Source organism: Lactuca serriola, chromosome 3 (genome assembly GCF_051521515.1).
Source record: "Lactuca serriola cultivar US96UC23 chromosome 3, Lser_US96UC23_V15, whole genome shotgun sequence".
Lineage (NCBI taxonomy): Eukaryota > Viridiplantae > Streptophyta > Magnoliopsida > Asterales > Asteraceae > Lactuca > Lactuca serriola.
In genome coordinates this window covers 295290081-295313650 of record NC_136410.1, presented here as the reverse complement: position 1 = coordinate 295313650, position 23570 = coordinate 295290081, and the positions used below count along the sequence as shown (strand labels likewise).

General features: G+C 37.3%; 1 long non-coding RNA gene across 1 annotated transcript; it reads left to right on the top strand.

Moving 5' to 3' along the window:
* The first annotated feature begins 18668 nt into the window (after window positions 1–18668).
* Window positions 18669–19158, top strand: LOC145094938 (uncharacterized). Its single transcript, XR_013703656.1, has 2 exons — window positions 18669–18792; window positions 18943–19158. It is a non-coding gene; the product is annotated as an uncharacterized LOC145094938 (long non-coding RNA).
* Window positions 19159–23570: the final 4412 nt, after the last annotated feature.

Sequence of the window (23570 nt, the reverse complement as noted above, 5' to 3'; positions counted from 1 at the left end):
GCTGAGGAGGCACGCGATACACCCGATGTGGTGATGGGTATGATTCTTTTCCTCTGATTTATTTATATGATGTTGTGATATTGATATGTGCTCTGTGTATATGCGTTTAGGATCGTTCCATGTGAACGGTATCCCAGTTCGGGTGTTGTTTGATTCGGGTGCTACCCGATCATTCGTCTCTCTTGCGCTTAGCAAGAAGTTTCTTGAGTCTTCGGGCTTGTTGGACTGCCCTCTAGAGGTTGAGATTGCAGACGATCGATCAGTGTGAGCATCACAGGTCTACCGAGATTGTGTTTTGAGGCCGTTCGAGGAACGTTACCAGGTAGACTTGGTTCCCATACCGTTGCAAGGGAACAAGGTTAATGTAGGCATGGATTGGTTGAGCCCCAATGGGGCAGTGATAGATTGTGCACATCAGCTGGTACGGATCAGGACCCCAAGTGGGGGAGAGTTGGTAGTTCAGGGCGAGAGGCCACAGCGAGGACCAGCTGTATGTTCAGCAGCGAGAGCTAGGCGCTACCTTCAGCAGGGTTGCGTAGGGTATATCGTGTATGTTATGGACACCAGGGAGGCGGGTAAGGCGACAGTGGCCGATGTACCCATGGTGCGGGAGTTTATGGATGTATTCCCCGAGGAGTTGTCTGGGATACCTCCAGAGAGGCAGGTGGAGTTTAGGATCGACCTAGTCCCTGGTGCGGCTCTGATAGCCAACGGGTCGTATCGGTTGGCTCCTCCTGAGATGCAGGAGTTGTCTACACAGCTGCAGGAGCTGTTAGACAAAGGATTAATTAGATCGACCAGTTCACCCTGGGGAGCCCCGATTCTGTTTGTAAAGAAGAAGGGCGGGTCACATCGGATGTGTATAGACTATCGGGAGCTGAATAAGGTAACGGTGAAGAACCGTCACCCACTCCCGATGATCGATGACCTCTTCGACCAGCTTCAGGGAGCATCTTGGTTCTCCAAGATTGATTTGCGATCAGGGTATCATCAGATGAGGGTCAGAGAGGAGGATGTGCAGAATACTGCTTTTCGGACATGCTATGGTCATTATGAGTTTGTGGTGATGCCTTTCGGGCTCACCAATGCTCCTGCCGCGTTCATGGATCTCATGAATCGCATGTGCCGGCCGATGATGGATCGGTCCGTGATTGTTTTCATTGACGATATCTTGGTTTATTCCAAGACGTGAGAGCAGCATGAGGAGCACTTGCATGAGGTTCTAAGTACTTTGAGGAGGGAGAGCTTATATGCTAAGTTCTCCAAGTACGAGTTCTGGTTGCGCGAGGTGCAGTTTCTTGGGCACCTTGTCAACCAGGACGAGATATCAGTGGATCCGGCCAAGGTAGAGGCTGTGATGAGATGGGAGGTCCCGAGGTCTCCATCCGAGAATCGGAGCTTCCTGGGATTAGCGAGCTACTATAAGAGATTCATTCAGGACTTCTCCGAGATAGTCGTACCCCTGACCCGGCTGACGAGGAAAGTCGTGGTTTTTCATTCGGGCCCCGAGCAGCAGGCCGCATTTGAGACGTTGAGACAGAGATTGTGCGATGCGCCCTATTTAAATGCTCTAACTTGGCCTCCTTAGTCCCTAACACTTCCAGAGAACTGTAGAAAGAAACCCTAGCCCCCATATTGTTCTTGAGAGTGATTTTTGGCTTGGTGGAGAAGGTTTGGAGCTTAGAGGAAGGAAGAGGAGGTTGAAGTGTGCAAGGAGGGGAGGTAGATCCAGAATCTACACTGTGAGAAGCTTCCATTCAGGTAAAAAAGTTCTTACCTTGTTCATTAGTTCATTCGATCCCCTTTTTGTCCCAAATTAGTGGTTTCAAGCCCTAAAACCTCAAATTCCATGTATTTATGCTTTAAGTTCTAAATGAACTTCAGACTGGGATCTTATGGACATCCTAGAAGTATAAATTCTCTGTGGTTGGGGTTATTGAGGTCCCTATTGAGTATATGACCCCTTAAAGAGCTTGGATTTTCCTTCTTGAGCTCATAGGGCCATGCATGCACGTAAAGTTTGCAACTTTACGTGATAAGCTTGCCCTAGGAGCATAGATCTATGGGTTAGAAGTGTTGCATGTCTCAGTTTTGGTCTGTATGGGATGTGGGTCGAAGGGACTCGGCGAGTCCCAAAGTGGAACTTGGCGAGTTCTATGAAGATGGTCTGAGACTTGGCGATTTGGATGAACAACTCGGCGAGTCCTATGAAGATTGCCTGGAGCTCGCCGAGTTGTTCTTCAAACTCGGCGAGTCAAGAGTAAGAGGGGTTTAAGTGTTGAAGGTCCAACCCTTCGTATCTGCACACGGAATTAGCAGTGTAACATAGTCCCAAAACCCCAAATCCTCTTACGGGATGTTCTGGTGAGGATTGGAAGCGAGTAGGAGATCTGCTCGTGGAACTCGGTGAGTTGCTCTTGGACTCGGCGAGTCGGATCACGAGTCGGTTCCATAGTCCCGAGTAGTGAGTCAAGGGTGACTCAGTGAGTGGAAAGAAGGACTTGGCGAGTAGGACCGGGTTAGTAGGAGAAGGACTCGGCGAGTCTGTGCCACGACTCGGCAAGTCCAGTCAACTGGAAGTTGACTTTGACCAAGGAGTTGACCTTGGACCAGGGATGGGTCAGTCAATTGACCTAAGGGTATTTATGAGTGGCTAATTTATGTTTATGGGTTTGTAGCCGGAGGATTACCAATGCAGCAGCCAGACGTCTAGCAGTCATACTTTTGGTAGCTACTCTTCGAGGTGAGTTTCCTTCCAGTAGTAACGGGTCTAAGGCACCAAGGCCGGCCGGTATAAACGATATGTTAGTGTAGGAGTGTGGGCAAGGCCCGTATCTCATGGTTGAGTTTGATTATGACATATGCCAGTATGATAGAATTGTTTATACTCGTTGTCTGTGTGATACTTGTATGTTATGGTTTAGCAGCTGAGTGTGGGCGAGGCCCATATCTCTCTGATAGTGGAGTGTGGGCGAGGCTTGTATCTCTCAGATAGCGGAGTGTGGGCGAGGCCCGTATCTCCCAGCTAGCGGAGTGTGGGCGAGGCCCGTATCTCCTAGCTATTCTTTGTATGTTTGTATGGTATGAGGTATTATGGGGGAACTCACTAAGCTTCGTGATTACGGTTTATAGTTTTGTTTTCAGGTACCTCTTCTTCAAGGGGGAAGGAGCTGGCGCGGTAGCGGCACATCATACACGCACCTTGTTTTCCGTACCATGAGTCATTCTGGGATTTTGTACTCTGATAGTTGTTTGTTTCCATGTTTTGGTTTCAGACACGATGTATGTTATGAAATGGTTTGACCAAACAGTGTTTTAACTACAATCGTTTCCTAAAAGTTTTGTTTTAAAAAGAAATTTTTGGATGTGAAATTTGGGTCGTTACATTGGAGCTGGGGGTTGTTGTGTTCGCCCTCAAGATTTCGCGTCATTACCTCTATGGGGTTCATTGTACCATCTACACGGACCACAATAGCCTAAGGTATCTCATGGACCAGCCGAATCTGAACATGAGGCAGCGCTGGTGGCTTGACGTGGTAAAGGATTATTATTGTGAGATCCTTTACATCCCGGGGAAAGCCAATGCGGTGGCTGACGCGCTTAGCCGCAAGGCAGCGCCGATCCGAGATATCTGCCTGAGGATGACAGTGGTGACTCCGCTGTTGGAGCGGATTCGGGAGGCTTAGCAGGAGGCTATGAAGGAGGAACATCGGAAGAGTGAGCGGATTGTAAGGCAGGTTTCCTCCTTCGACTATGATAGCCGGGGGTTATTAACTCTTCACCGTAGGGTGTGGGTCCCTTATCATGGAGGCGTGCGCCAGGTTCTGATGGAGGAGGCACACAAATCCCGATTCTCCATTCATCTCGGGGCGACGAAGATGTATAGGGATCTTCGTCTGGACTATTGGTGCCCCTGCATGAAGCAGGATGTGGCATGGTACGTGGAGCGGTTCTTGACCTGCAGGAAGGTCAAGGCCGAGCATCAGAGACCACACGGCAAGATGTAGCCATTGGATATTCCACTATGGAAATGGGAAGACATCACGATGGATTTTATCACCAAGCTTCCCAGGACCGCGCGGGGAGTGGATTCGATCTGGGTCATCGTCGATCGATTGACCAAGAGCGCCCACTTTATCCCGATTCAGGAGAGCATCTCGGCTGAGAAATTGGCCGATTATTATATCAGGGAGGTGGTGGCACGGCACGGAGTGCCAGTTTCGGTGATTTCGGATAGGGACGTGCGGTTCACATCCAGGTTTTGGAAGAAATTCCACGACGAGTTGGGTACTCGTCTGCATTTCAGCACCGCCTATCACCCGCAGACGGATGGCCAAAGCGAGTGGACCATCCAGACTCTAGAGGACATGCTGCGGGCATGTGTTTTAGACTTCGGAGGTAGCTGGGATACCTACCTTCCGGTGGCGGAGTTCTCGTATAATAATAGCTATCATGCGAGTATCGACCGTCCTCCCTTCGAGATGTTGTATGGGAGGAGGTGTAGGACCCCGATATGCTGGGGCGAGGTTGGCTAGAGGGTCATGGGGAGCACCAAAGTAGTGCTCAAGACGACATAGAAGATTCAACAGGTCCGGAGCAGGCTTCAGACTGCTCAGAGTCGGCAGAAATGTTATGCCGATAAGGGTCGATCAGACCTGGAGTTCCAGGTTGGGGATATGGCTCTCCTGAAAGTGTCGCCTTGGAAGGGCGTCATCCGATTTAGGAAGCGGGGCAAGTTAGGTCCCAGGTTTATTGGACCGTTTAGGGTTGTAGCCCGGGTGGGCTAGGTGGCGTACCGGCTGGATCTTCCAGCTAAACTCAGTCAGATCCACAGCACTTTCCACGTCTCCCAGCTGCGGAAGTGCCTGGTGGACGACTTAGTGGTGATACCCTTGGAGGACATTCAGGTTGATGACAGCCTGAATTACATCGAGTGGCCTGTAGCGATCCTTGACCGGAAGTCGAAGGATCTGAGGAACAAAAGAGTGGAACTCATGAAGGTGCAATGGCAGCACCGAAAGGGGTCGGAGTGGACTTGGGAGCCGGTGGACGAGATGATAGAGCATTACCCCGAGCTGTTTCAGGAGCGAGCAGCAGACTTCGAGGACGAAGTCTAAAATAAGTGGGGGAGATTTGTAGCACCTGGTTCTTGGTACGTATTATTGTATTTAATTCTTTTAATGATTTGCAATTTTGGCCTTGGACTCGGCGAGCCGAAGGATTGACTCGCCGAGTAGAAGCGGGATGAGACGCGGAGTTTAAGTTGTGGACTCGGCGAGTCGGGTCCCGGACTCTGCGAGTAGCCGCTGTCTGGACAAAAACCCTAATCCAGGGGTTTGCACCCTATTTAAATGACCTTATGCAGCCTCCATGACTCCTTTATGCTCCCAAACACCCCTCACTGAAACACTAGCCATTTTTGAAGCAATCTAAGCCTTGTTGGTGGATTTTGGTGCTTGTGATCTTAAGAAGGAAGGAGAGAAGCTTGAGGAAGCAAGTAGAGATCAAGGGAACTTGAGTTTGTGCACCTTCTTCAGCTCATTGAAGGTAAAAAGCTATGACCTTGTTCATTCATTGGTTAGATCCATCTTTGGGGAGGTTTAGGGCTTTATGAGCCATTTTTGGTGGCCAACCATGTTTGCAAACATGGTTGGGGGTTTAAGCTTCTGAATCACATCATGAAAGTAGTCAGTAGGCAGATTTGGGTTGCTTTTGCACCCATGAAAGGTCCCATGTGACATATGAGCTTGTTTTATGTCCTTTTGAGCTCAAAGTCCCATGCACGTACGTAAAGTTTGTAGCTTTACGTGCTAGATCGATTGTAGAAGCTTGGATCTATCTTTTGATCAAAGGATGTACATCAGAAAGCAAAGATTTAGGGTATGGATGTGACCAACTTAGCGAGCCCATTCTTGGACTCGGCGAGACTAGGGGGTTCAGTCCCATTCTGTTGAGGGTCGAAAGGACCCAGTTGAGTGTGGAAAGGTTTTAAGGGGGTCTCCGGAGAGTGACCCAACGTTCTGGACTAAGCCATTAATCTGGAAGTTCATGGGACTCGGCGAGTGCATGAAGGTGCTCGGCGAGTCCAAGGCATCTTCATAGAACTCGACGAGTTGTTCATCAACTCGGCGAGTCGAGGACAGAACATGTTCATCAGATGAAGATTAACTCGACGAGTTGTTCATCAACTCGGTGAGTTGAGGACAGAACGTGTTCATCGGATGAAGATTAACTCGACGAGTTGTTCATACAACTCGACGAGTCGGATGAAGGACCATTGAGTATCAGTTAGGAAGTGACCTCGTCGAGTCAATGCCTAACTCGACGAGTATCAGTTAGGAAGTGAACTCGTCGAGTCTATGACTTTGACTTTGACTTGACTTTGGTTTGGAATCGGTCAGGGGTAAAATAGTCATTTTACCTTGGGAATATTATCGATGTCTGATTAAGTGTTTTATGGAAATATAGCTGGGGGGATCACCGGAGCAGCTGTCAGACATTTGCGGATCAGCTTTTTAGCAGCCAGCCTTTTGAGGTGAGTTACCTTTCAGTAGGGGTGGGTCTAAGGCCACAATGCCGGCCCACCAAGTAGGAGTATTTTAGAAGATGATTGTCTTTGTGATAATTATCTTGGTATAGGTACGTGTTTGGTTATGAGATATATTTGTATGATATGTTACGTATATGATAGGGATAGTTTTCCCCTGATAGTGGTCCTTAGGACCGTAGAGTAGTTCAGTACTCGGATATGCCTGTTTGTATGCTTATACCTTGTTGTTGTATGCTAGTAGTATGGGGTGGAATAAACCCCAGTTACCAGTTGAAAGATACCGATGATGATTACCGGTTGAAAGATACCGATGATGATTACCGGTTGAAAGATACCGATGGTATTGTATGGTATGTGGTATGATGGGGGAACTCACTAAGCTTTGTGCTTACGGTTTCAGTTTTTGGTTTCAGGTACCTCTTCATCTAAGGGGAAGGAGTCGGCGGCGTAGCATGACATCACACACATATGATTTTCCGCACGAAGTTTTATGGGATTGTACTCTGATATGATATTTGTTTATGACATGGGTTTCAAACATGATACTTTGTTTTATGAAATGATGTGTTGGCACAGTATTTTCTAATGAATGCTTTTATGAAATAAATAATTAAAATGAAATTTTTGGGCTTGAATTTTGGGATGTTACAGTTATTCAGCAGTAGTTTATTCTTTTTAAGAAATACTATTGTAGTATTCACTTTTCATAATTCAAATGGAACGGTTTTATGGGATTAAAACTACTTATTGGAACAGTTTTTATGGGATTTAAAACCACTTTTCATCAACAAGAAGGAAGACATCCTTCTTACAATTTTATAGATAGTTAAAATTATGTTAAAGCTTATTATAAGTATAATATTACTTATATGGAACAGTTTTATGGAATTAAAACTACTTATCTGTTGTATAGTAGAAAATATAGAATTTACTAGAACATCGTCATTCGTTCTCTTAAAATTAGTATAACATAAAGGACCTTAAATGGTTAACTTTATAATTCCTTAGTTTATACACCAGAGTTATACATAATTAATATCCGACTGATAGTGAAATCTGTGACTTCCGCCTTACTTCTTGTTCCTTGTTTGGTTGTGGGCTTAGGGCAGATTCACCCATTTAACTGTCAGTTTGATATTATGTTATATATGATTAGTATAAACTAAGTAATTGTAGAGAGAACTATTATGGTTATCAAATTGTCATATCAGAAAATATAGGATTTTCTAGAGGAACCAGTTAACTTTTCCAAGAACTTAGAGTATACTTCATATAACTAAAATACTTATGAACTAACCAACTTAAATGCTGATCTACTCTTTCAAAATAACTTGTATTCTCAGGAATCCAGTAGACAGGTACACTCCCGAAGCTTTTGAGAAGACTGCCTAGTACCGATCTGCGACTCTTATCTTATACTTTATCTACTTTGATGTTTGAATATGTAATGTTTAAACACTTATGTAAATCTTATACTTACTAATGCAATGGTTGTTTGTACTTTCATTACTATAATGCATATGTTGTGATACTTACATGACGTCCTCTGCCCCCGAACGTTTCCGCCGTTCTGGTTTGGGGGTGTGACACACACGCTCCATTGATCTATGACAAACATCAAGCTACCTCTTTCCACCCTTGTTAGTCCAAGTTAGTGTGTCGGTTAACCACACACGCTCCACTAACGACTTGGCAAGGTGCAAAATGCAATTTCATGGAATAGCATCATTTTCTCATTTTTCCTATAGTAACTAAGATTGGGAATTTAATAAAACATTTAGTTACTTTATAATTATCATTATACTTTTAACGAGAATTAATGTCCTATCCTACCCGTTCGGCTGACGACCCTCCACCAGTCAAGGAAGCGGTGGGTGAGAGTGGACACTTATTAAACCACCATTTTATAGGCAGTAACCTTATACCCCCCTTATAGACCGGCTTTGTGAATGAGGCCTACTAACGATAAGACCGACGCGTCTTATACATATATATAACTAGGTGTGAGACTCATGTATTACAGGGGTTCATTTAAAAGAAAAATTAAATATAAAATTCAAAATATTTGAGAAGTTTGAATTTATAAGAAAAGTAAGAAAAATATTAAATTATAAAAATTAAAGCGTTTTTTTTCTTTTCAATTGAAACAAATAATTTAGATTTAGATAAATAAATAAATGCAATTAATGAAAATTTAATTTAGTAATTTAGAAATTAGAAGGAAAGTCCATTAATAAAATTGATATGCATTTATTATTATATTTAAATAATATGTGGAATTTAATAAAATAGAAAAAACCATAAAATGACATGTGGAATAAAAATTAATTTAAAATAACCATAAAATTACATGTGGCAAAATGAATAAGAATATGACATGTGGCAAAAAGATCTTTATTTATTAGGATAGATTATTAAAATTTTAATATTATAATAGTATAAGGGTTGAATTTTAAACTTTTAAAATTCTAAGGTTTGGAATTACATGTTTCTTAAGTGAGATTTAACAAATTCCAAAACTTGAGGTCAAGTTTTGAAACTCTTCAAAACTCTTGGGTTTGCATAACTTATGAGTTAGCATTTTAATGAATGAGACTCTTGATTTTCCATAACTTGAGGACAAGTTATGGAGTTCATTAAAACATTTAGATCAATTTTAATAAATAACATTATCATATAATTTACCACTGATCTAATCTAACTCATATAGCAAGGCAATTCATGTCAAATAATACAAATAATCATCTTATTATCTTAAAATTTGACAATTTTCCTTTAATTGGATGAGGATAATCATTACCATATCAAGAAAAACTAATTTTATGATACAAAACAGTTTGTGGTAATGATCCTAATCCAATTCAGGCCAAAAGACTCAAAAATCTGCAAACAGAATGATCTACTCGACAAGTGCATGAACTGGATTCGTCGAGTTGCCTTTTTGTGAGTGAACTCGTCGAGTCAGATCATTGGACTCGGCGAGTTCATCAGTCAAAGGCCAGAAGTTCGATTTTTTCATCTTTGAAAAATAACCAAGCATCAATATAACAGAAAACAATCCTAGGCTCTGATACCACTGATGGGTTTTGAGTACTATAACACTCATATGGTACACATACAACCCTAATGCTTTGGATCTAAGTTTTCTCTAGTTATACATGCAATAAACAATTTTCCAAAGCATGAATCCTAACTAGCATGCAATTTGACATATGAATCATAAAATCTAGTTAGAAGGTTACCTCTTGTAGTAGCTTGAATTACTTGGCCTTTAAGAGCTTAGCACCTCAAGTGTGATGCCTCAAATGGTTCACAAAACACCACCAACAATTGGAGAACTTGAGATAGAGGTTAGAGGCAGTAAAGAATCGACTATAGTATCTCTAAGATCACTAGTGTGTTCATTCTAGCCAAGGGGTTACATATATATAGTGTAGAATTCCAAGGGTTATGTGTAAAACCTAATTCTTACACTTGGGCTTGTAATGGACTAACACTATATGGATACTTACATAAGCTTAGTCCATCACTAATCAATCATGGATTATTAGCGCAACCTATATATATCATTGATTTACACAATCAGCCCCTTGCAAATTTAATTAGTCTCTTTTGATCACAAAATTAATACTTGATCAATACTAACTAGATGAGTGAGCCCGCTTTGCGGGGTCCAGATTTGTGAACTTTTTTTGGTCCTAACCAAATTATCGGTATGTAGCGATAGTTATGTCCAAAACTGTTAAAATAAAAAATAATAACTACAAAAACAGTATGCAATGGCAGTTTCATCCAAAATTGTTACATTCCAATTTTTTTTTAAGTATAAATACATTATGTCGGGGCATGTTGGTCCACAACTGTTAAAATCAATTTTTTTTAACTTTAAAAATAGTATTTAGGGGCAGTTTGGTCCAAAACTGTTAAAATCATTTTTTTAAGTTTAAAAACAGTTTGCAGGGGCAGTTTGGTCCAAAAATCTTAAAATCAAATTTTTTTAACTATAGAAAGAGTATGCAGGGGTAGTTTGGTCCAAAAATGTTAGAATCAAAAATTTCTAACTATAAAAACAATATGTAGGGGCAGTTTACAGAACTGTTTACCAAAAAAAAGTTTGCATTTGATTTTAACTAAAAAAAACTTTGCATTTTGGACCTGTTTATAGAACCTAATGTCACAAATTACCGCATTGTGTCATATTTGAGTGCATGAGCTGTATCCAAGGGTATTTTAGAACTAAATAATGCAAAAAGATGCAAAATACTAATGAATAGTGGTGTAGTAATTTTTGGTATTGGATATTCCCATTCGTAGGTTTAATATTTGAATTGTAACGATCTGATACAATTTCTGAAACTTCTTTTTGAAGCATAACGAGACATTATAACGAAAGATTTTAATCCTACAATAATAATAATGGTAGTGACAAAGAACATGGTTTGACATGCGGAATTAAAGCTTGCACAATTGAACATGGTGATTTGGGTGTTTAAGAGATATATTGAATGTATATGGTGTTACAAAAAGGATCTAGATCTAGACTACATAATTAACACACACTTACACACTCACTTTTACATCTCTCAAGCACACCTCTACATGTGGTATGAACCCACTATTTATAGAGGTGTTTACATGTCTCTCTCTCACTCTCTAACAAATGGGTCTAAAGGCTAAAGCACCACATGCAAGTGGGTTTTACAAAAGTCAAACATTTACAAAGTCATGAATGAATAACTTTGCAACCCCAACATTCTCCCCCTCAAAGTTAGGAATGAATGACCCACTTCAAATCTTCCAAAATCAAGCACTACGCGGTTCGAGCCTCAAAGGTGACACATGTCGAAATGATCTTCAATCTTCAATTCTTCCATGACTCTTCAATTTGGGCTCTAGGATGTGAGACCATACAAACCAAGCAGCAATGAATGATTAACTCCAAATAATCACCCAAAAGTTGCGCATAAAAACACACCCCAAAAATCTTCAATAAACCAAACCCATTTCGAATACATCATTTCCGAACTTCCAATTGCATCATCTCGTAGCTTCAAAACTCCAAGATCACTTCGGTCTTCAAATCCGCGTAATATGAAAAATTCAAGTTCGAATTTCCATATAAAACTTCTCCCCCTTTTTATAATCGAAACTTGATTATAAAACTCCAAGGAAAAAGAACGTGCTCTATTCGGAATTTTTCATGTCAAAACTCCCCCTTAACATGTGGCATAAACAATGTGCTTCAATCCGAAAAATCCAAAAAAAATATTGAATTTTTAGCTTCGTTTACGGATCGCCTTTGACAAAATTTCTCAAAAATGGGTAGAAATCGTCAATTTCAAAATTCTGCAGTGACCCATTGCGCCCAAAACAGCCAAATATGCGAAACACACTCCCATTTGCAAAACTAGGTAAAATATGTAAATTCGCACAAACTGCAGGGACCAGATTTGAAAATTCTGCAATTTCAGCATTTTATGACCCCATTTGCGAAGTTGGGTACAAACTAACAAAAATGCGAAACTACAGGTATTCGTTTTGATAATTTCTGCATATTATTCAAACTTGCGAAGTTGGTCAGCTTTTGTTATTTCTTGAAAAGAGCAGGGACCAAATGCGAAATACGTGTGTTTCTTCCCCAATTCGCATTTTACTGTAAGAGCTTTCCCAAATCACAGACTTCGCATTCTTTAACTTCACATTTTCATTCTTATACACTTCGCATCCCTTCGCATGTTTCAATCACCAAAATGCGAATCATAATGAGATAAACTCGCATTTTGATTCCAAAACAAAACACCAAATGCGAACAATTTTTCTTTTATATGTAATCTGCTCCAAATGCGAATTCTATATCATCCTTGCAGATTGCAGTTTACACAAATGCGAATTTGATTCCAAAATGCGAACCAAAATTAACATGAAATTCTCTTCGCATTTCACAGTTCCAAAATCATGTTTTTTAAAACTCTTGCAAACAACAATTTCACAGTCCTTGACTTCGCGTTTTACGACTCGTCCCTCAATCATCCATCCAATAACGAATCCAAAATCCATTTTTTTTCTTTTACAGATCATCGACTCCAATCATAATGCGAACAATAATCAATCAAAATCGATTTCCAAAATCAATCCTTTCCAGTTCGCTCCTGTTCGTCTTCATCCGTTCAAACAACAACCAATCGATCCTCAAATTCGCAAGTTTCACCAAATGCGAATCCATTCAAAATCAAAATTCCAAACATCGATTGACTTCTCAGAAACAATCGACTATTGACAATCATCTGTTCGTTCTCGTCTGTTCTTTCTCGTTTCGTTCGTTCATCACAGTGTTCATTAATCACAAATACAACTTATTCAAATGCGAAATCAATCTCTAAATTGAACTTGATTTCGACATTTTCATCCCAAATACAACTTGTATTAACACATTTCAGCCTCAATTTCATCAAATCAACCCATAGAAGTCATGTTTGACTTTTAGAGTCAACGATCTAAAAACACAAAATAGATGATTTTGAGTTCCGATTTTAGATCAAAAAGTGTTTTTCAACTGTTCTTCACCATCTTCAACTGTTCTCGATCAAAAATTTCATCAAAATCAAATATCCATTTCCGACTTCTTCACTTAAACTTGATCACTATCGATTTCGGAAATTAGAGAAAATCGATTCACAAGTTGAAATCAACAATCAAAACAAATCGTTTAATGACATCGATTCAACAGAAAGAAAGAAAGATGATCGAGAAATTGAGAAGCCACAGTCGATTAAGAGAAAGAAGAACATTAGTTGCGTACAACTCTTCTATGCACGAAGTGAAGAATCAAGAAACAGCGAATCATTTATATGATTGTAATAAACTTTTGGGCTCTTTGTTTCAAGATATTGGATAAAAAACGAGTTTGGGCTCAGTATTTGGATATGAACAGTATTGATTTTCATTTTGGGCTCTTCATGAATTTGATTGATGAATTGTGCTACTCGATGAACAGTGTCGGAATCTCAAATTATAAAATGAATCACAATGAATTTTGGACAAGTTCTTGATTCAAACGAATACATGCAATTTGAAAATCGAATCGAACAAACGAATATAAAATTGGATCGGGACTTGATCAACAAAAATTTATTGGATCACAACAAATGGGTTTTTCAACAAAAATTTAGATCCAACGAGTCAAATGATCACAAATCAAAAACGTTACGCACGATTTCAATGAAATAAGAGGGATCATAGAGAGAGACTCACCAAAATTGCTCCAAATTGTGACAAAAATTGTCAAACCGAGAATCGTTCTTCAAAAGTCACGTTGATCGTGAAAACCAAGCTCTGATACCAATTGTAGTGACAAAGAACATGGTTTGACATGCGGAATTAAAGCTTGCACAATTGAACATGGTGATTTGGGTGTTTAAGAGATATATTGAATGTATATGGTGTTACAAAAAGGATCTAGATCTAGACTACATAATTAACACACACTTACACACTTACTTTTACATCTCTCAAGCACACCTCTACATGTGGTATGAACCCACTATTTATAGAGGTGTTTACATGTCTCTCTCTCACTCTCTAACAAATGGGTCTAAAGGCTAAAGCACCACATGCAAGTGGGTTTTACAAAAGTCAAACATTTACAAAGTCATGAATGAATAACTTTGCAACCCCAACAATAATAAAATATTAGTAAATTGATTTTTTATTAAAATCAATTATAAATAATGGTAAAAAGTAATACCATCGTCAATTTTTAGCTTTTGAGCTGCTTTTTCTCAACATACTCTCAAAAAGCTTGCAAAATATAATTATTAGTCAAATGTCTAAAACACCCTTCAATAAGACTAATTATTTACTCATTAAAAGACTTGAGAAGATTAATAATATAATTGTTCTTTTAAAGAAACTAAGGTTACTATAAAAACAATAAAGATAAATAAATAATTAAATACCTATTCGAACTTTTCGAAGATTTGATTATCCAATTTTGTGTCAGTCACTACTTTAAACCATGTTCAAACCTAAAACAAATTAAAAAAAAAAAAAAAAAAAAAAAAAAAAAAAAAAAAAAACATTGAGTCATTTTTTTGTGTTCTTAAAAAATTTGTGTAAGATAGAAGTAGAACATCACTCATCACACAAAACCTTTATTCCATTTTCCCCTTTTAAACCCACTTTGTGCATGATATAAAATAACGGCATGCTAATAACATCTTTTGCGTAGGAAAAGAGTTACGGTTCACGTGGGAATTTCAAGTGCCATTTTCGATGTACAATCTACAAATATGTAAGATAGAACATAACCCAAAGATGTATCACTAAAAAGCATGTCGATCAGATGATGGATGAGTGGAAGAGATCGATAGAATGAAGTTGATTGCTTTGAGTAATTTGATTCATCACTTTCCCAGCCAACACCGTCTTAGCAACGAAAAAAATTTCATCTCCCTCCTTGACCACCAACACCACGGTAGAAAGGTGTTATATGTCCATACTCTAATGGTGACCCTGCATAGAAATTAAATGATAACATTAGAAAACAAAAACCCAACGGTCACCTAAAGAATGTAATTAAATGAAATCATTCCAGCCTTTTTCCATACCTTTCCCGTGATGCCACAATCCATTAAAAAAGCTTTTTAGATGTCAAATCCTCATCAGTCTCAAAATAACATGTCATTAATTGTCAAAAAAAAATACGATTTAAAAAATAAAACATACAAATGTCGTTAACTGTGCTATCATGAGAGAGGTCAGAGGGTCAGGGTAGGCTTACGGAGAGTGTAAGAATAAATCAAAGGCAACTTTTGAAATTTGTTACTTGTAGTGAAGATTAGAAAAAGAAATTGAAAATACAATATTATAATCGGAGTAGATTTTGTAGCTCCATTTATATGTTTATTCGGAACCAATCTTCCATCCATAATCATCATGTATCCATCCATAACAATTGTATGTAAATATACGAAAAATATAGATATTTTTATTCTCTATTAAACAATATATGAAAGGCAAAACCCTCCTTACCTTGACAGATTCCAATGATGAAGGCATGAACAATTCACAAACAGTTGGGTGCCTTTACACATGTAGTTGGGTGCCTTTACACATGCATGCAGATATCAAATCATCATTTACAGAAAACAAAAGAGTCAAATTTAATAAATTGGGCAAATTTGTGTATTTCATGGTGAGAGAGGAATCAAATGAGATTACTGACCGTGAAATTACAAATCAAAACCCAAAACAGGAACGAAAATAACCAATGTCATGTGTCTTCAAATACACTTGAAAGCTGAATGAGTATAAATTATGCATTCCAATTGTTTCTAAACCATGTCATTTGAAACTACTGGAAAAGACAAAGAAAATGATTCTTCAAAACCTGATTGTTGGGCTTTTACTTAAAATGATAAATGAATTTATGAAAACTAATAAAATAATGGTAGTTGTTTATTTGTATTAATTGGTAACTAAAGTTAGTACATGTAATTATAAGCTATATTTTTAAGTTTTTAACCATGTAAAATTAGATGGTAGTTATAAAAGTTATAGATGTATGAATAATGATAGCTTGATTATTTTTATATATTTTAGCAATCGTTTTCTTTACTTTTTGCATTTTTAATATTCTCTTTGCATTAAATCGTTAAATTTATTATTTTGAATATTTTTACTCGTTTAAGCTATTTTTATGTAGATTTGTATAAACAAGGTGGTATTTTGGAGCATCGATAAAGCCACATCGAATACCTTGCAACCACGACTGAAATTTCATAGCAAAATTCAGGCGCAAAAAGAAAAACAAAGCGATATAAATTATTTTTTCAGATTTTGACAGCATTGCACGACCTTTTTCAAGTGATTAGACGGAGGGGCAAGCGATGTCCGATTGAGCTGAAATTTTACGAGCATCTTCCCAAATCATTGATATTCAATCTCACAAAACATGAGCCGATTCAGACATGGTTTGGTTGGGTTTTTGGCAGGGTCAGCCCAGGGGTAGGGAGAGCTGGGCCGTCGCCCATGGCAGCAAAATTATCTGGGGCATCAGATTGTGCCGAGCTCTTATGGGTATCTCTTATTTGACCCAAAATTTTGATACTAAAGGGATGATGAATTGTAAAAGAAATTCAATTTTTTGGCTAAAAAAACGCATGCTTTACTGAAGAAGACGAAGAGACTGAGAAATATGAGGAGGTTGGGAAATTGAGGTATTTGAGTATTTCTAGGTTATAGGGGCATAATTTTTTTTGAATTTCGAAACGATTTGAAGATGAAGAAGCAAGAAACGAAGCAAGGTATAGAGAAATCATAAACGGTGTCCTCCATGAATGTTTGTTGATTAAAATAGGCATAACAAGGGTTGATTATCTTTGAAAAAGGAGGAGCTTAGAGATGCCTATTCAATCACCGGATGCCTATTTCCCACCCATGTACTATTGTAGGGTGTTTAACTTTCAATTTTACTTTAATTTTTTGTCGACGTGATTTCAGGTCTCTTATTCACTGTCCATTGTTATAGTGGAGCAGTTACTTTTACTTCAAGGTCATGTTTGCTTGTTTTTTGTTTTGTAGTTAAAGATCTTTTATTTCGTTGACTAACATGAAATAGGGATTATAATTTATGATTTGGAAGTTTTCTTCTTGATTTTCTTGAAAATTCTTTTTTCGAATGACATTTTTCTTTTTTTTAACCGGATTAACACTGTTATTACTTTTTCGTCATATTTTTGCTTTCCTGAAGATTGGATGTTGTGCCTCGTTTTGATTCCTAATAAAAACGGGAGTATTAATTTTATATTATGGTGTTGGTATCTCCTCATTGCAAAACTTATATCATGGTTCATTGTTATATTTGGTTTTGATTACTTTGCTGGTGTTGTATCATGTCTGTCTCAAAACAAATTAACTATATATTATCAATTTTCAACAATTTTGTATCGTTTTTTATGGTTCAGGAAATATCAAGGGCTCATTGTTCTGTGTTACTTCTGCCGAAGAATGGTCATGGAAGTTAGTTTTTTGACTTTTTTTTTTTCTAAAAGAAGGTTTTGTTCTTTTGTATGTATCAAAATGAAAATATTACTAGTTATGTAATATAATAATATCTTTTCCTAAAGTTATGTTAAATTTAGAAAATAATATTAGTAGAGTTCACAGGAACTTTTATATTAATCTTTTATTTTTCTATGTACACAAATCATTGTACTCTCCCTCAAATCGTGACCGGTTTGAACAACATTGGGTTTAATTTTCTTTACGAAGGGAAATTTTTTTATTCCAATAAAAACATGGATAACTAGTTATAGGAATTGTTAGTTGTTATTATGAATGTATTATAACCTTTATGGTTTGATTAATTATTGAATTGTTTTTTGTATATATTTCTTTTCTATAATAAGTGATGATTAACTATTGAATTATTCATGTATATGTTTCTTTTCTACGATAAGTGATGATTATTTATTGAATTGCATCGGTATATGTTTTTTTTCTACAATAAGTTATCATTGGAAATGGGCAGTAGCGAGTTACCAAATGTACACATAGCTACTCTCTATGTGGTTAGTATTTTTTTTCTTACCAAATGTATAAAAAACTACTCTCTATATGTTGGGCATTTTTGCTAGAGCAAACCAAGGTAAGGGTCTAACATTTATTTTCCTTAATATATATAGTTCCATTCTTTATTTATCTCAAAAAGGGGTTATGGCGTAAAAAAGGGTTGCGTCAAAGCATGTTGGTCGTTTATCCAATATGTCTTTGTAAAATTTTTAAATCCATTCCAAAATTGAGGTTATTCATCGCATTAGTTGTCTATTTTTTTTTGGAAACTATATGGTACATGTTCCTTTTTTCTCTGTATGATATAAATACGGGGGCATTAATAATCTTTTTCGTCATGGGCATAAAAAATCTTTGGAGCGGCCCTGGTTTTTGGTCTCATGAACAACAATGCAAAAAACTGCCAGCAACATACATTGGCAGCCCATTATAGTCAGCAGCGGCCCAATATGAAGAATTCAGCAACCCATTTTCAGATTTTAAATGGCCCAACTAATTAATATGGCACCCGATTATCTTTATTTATCCATCCCATGTTTCAATTTAATTGAGCCCACTAATCTTTTGCGCTGGCAAGAGAACGCAGCAAATGAAGGGCACAAAGAAAAGAAGAAGCATCACAATTCATTTTTTCGCCGGCAGTAGAGTAGGAGGGAGTGACGGCGCCTTTGGTATCTCTTCCTTTCTTTTGCTTTCTTATTTTTGGAAATCAAACAATATTATCATTGATATTTATGTCATGATTTTATTGTGTTGTAACTAGTTATTTTCTTTAGATTAGACTAGGTTAATTTTTGTATTAATACTTTGATTATTGATAGAGTTTTTGGAGCAAGAAGGAGTGACGATTTCAAAAAGTTTTGTCATCTTCATTTCGTAATCGGTATTGGTATAATTGTTATCTTTTTTATTGTCATCATTATTATGTGTAGTTAGTTTTTATTGTCAATATTGGGTGAATCTATGGAACAATTAATCGATTAGGAATATTTTTGTGTGGTTTTGAGGGTATGTTATGAAAATATTTTCTAGTAAAACATCTATTTATATTCATATGTCTTTAATCATGAATTTAGATATGTGAATGTTTAATTAGTTGGTTAATTTATTGATTATGTAATAGATCCTCAAATTAACAAACGACAAATGGTTCTTGTGATTGCTTTCCTTTCACACAATCATGAAAGTATTTTTTTCTAACATGGTAGTGAAACCATTTTGACTCATCTAGGATTTGGTGGTTTTTAAATCTTAATGCTAGTTAATTTTCATTAATTACATGCTCCATGGAAATTATCACTTGAACTAAGAAAATGTGTTATGAGCTTCTCTAACCATTGTGCTAACTAAGAAAAGTCTAGGTGACCTCAAGCTTCTTAGATTGCTATAGCCAAATTAGTATCCATTAAACTCATTGCACCACAAAATTATGATAATTAGTCAAGTAGTTAAACTTGCGATTTATCCCGATATTGGAACGTTTTGTTTTATGGATTTTGTATTTTGCCATTTTTTATTTTTGTAAAATAGTTTTTATCGCATTTAACATTTTGAAAACCCTCATATCATTTTATATTTTTATTTCGTAGAAACTGAATGCATAGATTTGATTCGAACCAATCCCTATGGATTTCATCCGCTACTACAATTCATTTTTATATGTCGTCGTATTTAGGTTTTTTTATTTGGTGGTCTTGACACCCACCAAATACATTAGTTGCATTATAATTTTACAAAAGTTATGTAAAACAGGTGTTTATATACACCTTTGATTTGTTAACACAACTTTTAAAAAAAGCTGCTTGTTGTTGTCTTCCATATCAAGTAACTATCAAAATATGGTGAACTAATCCGATAACATGATTACGCCGGATAGGATAGGCGTTTGGATGGGTTTGGTGTGCTGATGTCATTTGTCGAGTGAATTGTGTTAGTGAAGCTGAAGTAAAAGATATTTATGTTTAGAAAAATTGTTTTACCTGGGAAGTTGTATGTCTGAGATTTGTATTCATCTAAAATTGTTGGAAACCGATAGCAATTGATCAGTGTATCACATGGAATCCGATAATCTTGTGAACCGTGTTATCAGATAACATGACAGATACTTCTGTTGTTAGGTCAAAAATTGTTGCATGAAGTTTGTAAATACGAATAAACTGCTACACACCCATATTAAAAGTATGAATATAACTTATGAAATAAAAGAACTAAAAGCTAAGAATAATAAAATCTACCTGAAGCAGATAAGGGAGAGCAAAATCAATGATGTTCGTCAATCAGGGTAGCTCAAGAGCAACAAATGTACAGATTAGATCATAACAAACAAACAGACATGAAGCAAAGCATTCCTTCTTTCCCTGCAATGATGAATAACCTCAATTATCATAAGACACTGAATTTACCAATTGGCCCTGAAAAATGCCATATCATATTCAACATAAAACCTACCACATCGAATTAGAACAATAAAAAATGAAACCATATGTAGCCATGACCAAAATTCTATAAAGTTAATTGTAAAAAACAGGGACAACCTTTATACCAGAAGTGTAACTTGTAGCAACCTTAAAACAGGTGTGAGATAAACAAAGTTATGAGATGATAGATAAATACCATAAAACGTTCACATTAAAACAGAGGAAGATGAACGAAGTGAAGGTATCACATTAGTTACCATTCACACACAGATGGAGAAGCTGTAAAACAAAGAATCAAGGAAATAAACGTATGATGTTAGTTCAACCTAAAAATGCATCACCCAAAACCGGTATGGCGGTGTATGTATAATCTGAGTAACAGATCGAAAAAAAACATAAAAACTTACAAGGATCTTGAAGTAGATGTAATGATGGAACGTTGAAGCACCTAACACCCATTTGGTAATTTGTTAGTTATTCCAAAATGAAATGATTTTTGTGAAGAAAAATCAAAAATTTACTTCATAAATAAAGAACTTTAAGGGAAAAAACAGAATATGATCAATAAATGAATATATTATCCATGTTGAGGAGATGAGTGTTTGAAGACCATCAACTACATGTTTGTAGTCTGCAATAGATTAACCTTTCCTACTACCATCAATCATGATCCTCTACTGACAGAAAAAAAACAAAAATACAAAAAACCAAATAATTAACAGAAGTTGTGTTCGTTGTGTATTGACAAAGGATACCAAAACAATGAAAGGAAGAGAAAGTACAACTTACACGGTAGGGGCTGATATGTGAACCCTTTTCTTGTAGACATTTCATCGAACACCTGATAATCAACAATCATCAAAAATCGAAGCGTCAGGAGGCTGAAAAATTTAGTAAATCTTTATGGAAACCGACATATAAAATGAATATAAGAAATTGCAGAAATCATAAACAAAAAGTAAAGCTTAGACAATCTCTCTTAAAGAGCGCCTTTATGTAATCGATTCACCTTCGATATTTTCCCGTTTTTTGTTTTGTCTTGCAAGGCAATGGCTTAGCTTCATTGTGCTTGTTTCCTAGTAATCAATTAGGCCGAACCCGTTGTAGCGGATGAAAAGGAAGACGGTGGAAGGATCAGTTGCAAACAATCTGAAATGAGTCGGAGGTATGGTGGTTGTGTTTAGAAGTGTCGTTCAGAAATGGAGGAATCTAGAAAACAAATGGTGGGAAGCACAGGAAGCGAGGCAGAACCGGTGGGGGAGACGTGGGAATGACACGTATCGGCGCCCATCTTTATCTTTACACTGTTAATAATTTAAGGGACTAAATGTCAAATATAACAAACTTTAGTGCCAAAAATCTGAACCACTAAAAATATGAAAAGTTATGGACCAATTTTGCCAACCCCTTAGGAACTTTACTGTTCCTAAGGGGCGCACAACTTATATATATATATATATATATATATATATATATATATATATATATATATATATATATATATATATTAAATAATAAACCTCTTTCTCAAATATCTATCCTATCAGATTGTTTTGGTGAATGCAACCCAAAATGGACCATGCTACTCTCGGGTCAAGTACATACCAATTATAATTATGGGCTTAGACACCTAATCCAACACTTAAATCACCATGACTCTATTTCCTCATTATCAGATATAGACTCGCCCTACTGGTTCCTTCGAACCACAACTAAGCATCTTGACACTAACTCTAGACTACTCCCCAGCACTGCTCTGCCTCACAGGATCTCCGTTGTCCTTGCCATTTGCTTTGCACATACCAATTGTACACAATACGAGACTCGATAGTCATTCGAATAAATGAGTTTACCTCAAATCCACAACCAAATAGGGAACATGAAGAAAGGCTAAATCATGCATTCTAAGGCAATAAAATCCTAACTATCTACAATTATACAGCATACACTAAGCAAATAGCAATGACAAATTCAATCGCATAAGAATGAACTCCTAGGCTAAAGGCATCACAAGTCAGGCAACACTATCACACCATTCCTACAGGATCCTTAGCCTACCACTAGCTAGCATGCAATTCTATCAGCTCATAAAATATCATCTCTACATTACTCATATTATAAATTGACGTATTTTGGGAAACTACAGCTCAAGCTCTAGTTGATTGTACACACTGCTTCACTAGGTTTTCATCTTGTAAAAATTTTCATTTCTTTGTTAAATTTTTATAAAAAGCTTCAGATCCTTAGTTTGAGTTTGGAATTACCCTGAGGTTCATCCAAATCCCTCAAACTATGGCTCTGATACCAAATTGTAACACCATAAATTTTAAACCAAATTTTTTATTTTTAATTTACCAAAATAAAGTTTCACCACCCAAGTTATCAAAAACATAAGTGTCTAAAAAAACATCATCACGAAATATCAGAGTATCTCAAACTGTCACAGTAACAAATCTCCTAACGAGTGTGTACAATCAGACCTTCGCTTTCCCACGATCCTCAAAAGTACCCGAAACACATAAATCAACAATTGTAAGCACAAAGCTTAGTAAGTTCCCCAAGATACCACATACAACACAACATAAATAAATAGCCATGGGTTATCAGCAACCCTGTGGGCTATCAGCAGTCCCAGTAGGAAACAACACACGTTATGGGTTATTAGCAATCCTGGAGACTACCCGCAGTCTCAGTCACACATAAACAACATAATACAAATAATAGTAGACCTAGATGGTGATCACAAATATAGCTATTCTACCACATAGGTAAGAATAAGTGAGGAGACTCACCTGATACAGATGACAAGTAAATCTTACACCCGAACTGTTGGAACTAGACTCCGCCTAATCAACAAAATAATTAACCCTAATTAATAATTAAGGTCCGTCTCAAATCACGAGTCCAAATCCCAAAACTAAGTCCTTTAAGTGCAAAAAGACCATTTTTCCCTTCCCATAACCCAAAACCCTAAATCTTGACCAAAAGTCAAAAGTCAACGAAAGTCAACTACCCGGCGTGTATGATGGGCA